This window comes from Echinops telfairi, unplaced genomic scaffold (assembly GCF_000313985.2).
Source record: "Echinops telfairi isolate 266 unplaced genomic scaffold, ASM31398v2 ScPeMD7_7469;HRSCAF=8507_1, whole genome shotgun sequence".
In the NCBI taxonomy this organism is placed as follows: Eukaryota; Metazoa; Chordata; class Mammalia; order Afrosoricida; family Tenrecidae; genus Echinops; species Echinops telfairi.
Window position 1 is genome coordinate 133,473,583 of NW_022111373.1, and position 4,313 is coordinate 133,477,895.

Here is a 4,313-nt window from a genome sequence, read left to right on the forward strand (position 1 = left end):
AGTCACTATAGATTGAAACTGATTCAATGGCACCCAGCAACAAGACAAATGTATGCATATTAAAGTTGGTCATTGAATGAGGAAGAAGCCAGGAGCATTTATGCTTTTGAATTATGGTGTTGGTGACAAATATTGAATGTACCATGGAGTTCCAAAATCACAAACAGCACTCTCTTGGAAAAATATACACAGAATTATCCTTGAAGAAAGGATAGTGACATTTCATCTCTGACAATTTAAACATTTTATCAGGAGAGACTAGTCCATGGAAAAGGTCTTTATGCTTGGCAAAGTGTAGGGGCAGTGAAAAGGAGAAATACTCTTGATGTGATGAATTAACACAATGCTTGCAATGATGTGCAAAAACAACAATAATTGTGAGGATGACACAGGCCAGGCTGCATTTAGTTCTGTTGGACAGAGGGTTGCTATGAGTCTGAACCCACAAAATTGCATCTTAGAACAATAAAATAGAGAAGCTTATATCAAGAGAATGATTCACATAGTGATAGATACCAACACGTTCTAATTTCATGGTTCTTAAGTCAGATTGAAAGCTTTTCCAAATTTGTTTAGCTTTAAGAGCTGATGAATCCAAGATGGGAAGGTCAGATGCCAGATTTCTGACTGCAGATCCACATGATTCCCCAGTTGGCCAGTCACGTTATTGGTTGGAGAGGCAAGTGAACACAAGATCAGTTGTGGATGGCTGCTGGAATTGGCAGGCAAATATGATAGACTAGTGGCTCAAGTATAAAAAAATTGAAGGTGAAATTAAGAGCTAGATGCAGGATCTAGACCTGGCAAAAAAGCAAAAAATGTCTTTCCACAGAATCCACTCATATTGGCAGCAGTCACGAAGATATCACCGTAGGGAATTAGCAGGTCTTATTTTCCAAAACATTGAGAACCCTCCTAGGCAACTGACACAAAACCTTTACTATCACATAGTACTTCATAGGGATATGTGATCCAGACAATACCCATTCATCATGATATTACAAAAACCCAGGTGTTATCAAGGAGATATTAGAAAGGATAACTGAAAACATCTTGTCGCTAACTACTGCCTAAAATAATTAATTGATCCAATTGTATCGTCTATTTAGAGTCTATCTTTAAACATATTTTAAAATATTTTAAATTTATACCTCAAACATTTAAAGAAGGCAAACTTTTAAAGCAATTGGTAACTTTTCCTTATTGGATACAGAATTTCCCCCTTAGCTGTAATAATAGCCACTTGTTGCAAACTGATTGAGTCAATAATGATCAGATCTGATTCAGTGGTTAAAACTGAAATAACCAGAAAATTGCAAAGTCAATTCAATTATTTTAACAATCCTAATGACTAAATAGGATTACACTTATTTAAGTGGAGAATGATCTATTTCAAAGCAGTTGGTGATTACTTTTGCTGAAGAGGGAAATTGATCATTTGCAGTAGCTCATCATACAAATAGTTTTTTTAAGCAAGTTGGTATTCAATTGACACTATCTAAAATAATTGTATTTTTTCTGTTGAAAAAGTTGAATATTGATGAGAGACATGTTGTTAATTTTTTATGGGTGACATCCAGACATTTATAGAATTTCATTCTGTAGCATGTTTATTGTTGAAATAACACTGTAATGCGGAAATTATTTGTTCTCCGCTCTTTTCAACCAATTACTCTCAACATCACGATAAAATGCAACCAATCAATAATGGTTGATATACATACAAATAAAACTCCTTAATTTTTTGATCATGGAACTGAATATTGACTCCTAAAACTACTACCTATATTCCCAAATATGACAGTGGGAAATTTTAATATTTTATTTGCAAAGTAGGATGATAAAGTAAAACTCAATTTATGTTGAATGTTTAAGTTTTCTTAAAATTGATGATGACTTTATACATAATTATAGAGCCATTTAACCTAACCTGACTTAAAACATATTAACTGTGATATCTCTACTTCAATGCACGTCCAATGAGTTCAACATTTAGAACAGCTGTTCTGATATAAACTAAGGCTAATTGCTGCAATCTCAATAACATTTGAGTGGAATTACAACATGCCAACAGAGAGAAAAGAAAGAAAAAACAAGCTGAGACCATTTACTTAAAAAAAATCGCTTTATTTTATTTTAAAGACACAATATTTAAATTTTTTGCCGTGAACTACTTTATAACTTGTAAGGTGTTTAAACATAGCTGTACTATTTATCCTCTATATAATTTGGTACATAAGAATTTGTTGCTGCTGTTAGATACCCTCCAGTAATTTCCCCTTTTGTAAATTTATGTACAGCAGAGTGAAACAGTGCCCTGTCCTGGGCCACCCCGACAATTTTTCTCATGTTGAGTTCATTGTTGCACCCACTGTGCCAGTACGTCTTATTGAAGGCCTTCTGCCTTTTTCTACCCCTCTGCTTTTGCATACACAGTGTTCTTCTCTGGGGACTTAGCTCTCTTGACAACATGTACAAAGTATACAGAATGTTTCACTAATCTTGCCTGAAAGAGCAGTCAATGCTACTTTTAATATTCTTCTCCCAGACCGGAAATCAAATGCATTGAATGTTCTTCAGTCTTCCTCAGTCAATGTCCAACTTCCACATGAATATGAGGCCATTGAAAGTGCCATAGCATGAGTCAGGTGCGCCTTAATCCTCAGAGTATTCTACTTGCTTTTCAACACTTTCAAGACGTTTTGTGCAACAGATTTACCTAATGCACTGTGTCATTTTTCTTGGCTGCTGCTTGCATGAGCATTGATTGTGGACCCAAGAAAGATGAAAACTTTGACAACAGCAATATGTTTTCCATTCGTAATTGTGATAACTATTGGTCCAGTTGTGAGGGCTTTTAGTTTTCACATTAAGTTTTAATATGTACTGAAGGCTGCAACCCTTGATCGTCAACAATCCTTATATAATTATTTAGGTAAACAGGGTTTTGGCTGCCCTAAAAGTAGAATCAAAGGAATAACAACAACCCCCTCTGACACATTTATGTTAAGATATTTTTCAAAGGTAAGATACTATGTATTGAGAAAATAATTTCATTCACTTTTTATAAGATCCTCCCCCCAGGAGATGAATAGAAAATTTCAAATGACAACTTGAGAGGACAAAGTCAAATATTATAATGAGATGTGCAAAGACCTAGAATTGGAAAAACAAGAGGGAAGAACGTGCTCATCATATCTTAAACTGAAATAACTCAAGAAAAATGCAAGGCTTGAGTTGCAATCTTGAAAGATTCTATGGGCAAAAGGAATGGTGCAGAAAGCATCAAAGGACAATGGGTAGAACACACAGAGTCACTGTACCAAAAAGAACAAGTCGACACGTGGCCACTGCAGGTGGTAGTATGTAAGCAAGGAAGAAGTTAAAGATGCACAGAAGGAAGAAGTTAAAGATGCACAGAAAGCATTAGCCAAAAACAAGGTTCTAGTAATTTATGGAATACCTATTGCAAATGGGTCTGAAGCTGAAGAAGCACTAGAAGCACTAGAAGCACTCACTAGTCTATGCCAGGAAATTTGGAAGACAGCTACTTCATAAAATGACTGCAAGAGACCCATATTTGTGTTACATTGATATCACATGAAAGCAAAATTTTGATGAAGATTATCCAACAATAGTTGCAACAGGACATTGACAGGGGTTTGCCAGTTTCAGGACAGATTCAGAAGAGGACTTAGATCACAGGATATAATTGTTGATGTCAGGTGAATCTTGTCTGAATGGACAGTATACCAGAAAGATGTTTGCTTATTTGTCACTATGACAAGGCATTTTAATATGTGGATCATAACACATTTTTGAATAACCTTGAAAAGGGTGGGAATTCCAGAACTCTTGATTGTGCTCTTGTGGAACTTGTACACAGATCAAGAAGCAATTGCACAAATAGAACAAGGGAATACTTCATGGTTTAAAATGAAGAAAAGCATCCTTGAGGGTTATGTCCTGTCACCATACTTATACAATTTGTATGCTGAGTAAATGATTAGAGATGCTGTTTTATATGAAGAAGAATATGGCTTCAGGATTATAGAAAGGCTTATTAACAACCCTCAATTTGCAAGTGACACAACCTTGTTTTGTTAAAAGGGAAGATGACTTGAAGCAATTACTGATAAAGATCAAAGGTTGCAGTCTTTAGTATGGATTACAACTCAATATAAAGATGAACAAACCCCTCATACTAGGATCAAAAAGTAAACATCATGATAAATGGAGAAAAGATTGAAGTTGTCAGGATTTTGTCTTGCTGGGATTCATACTCAGGGATCAAAACTCATGGAAGCTGCACT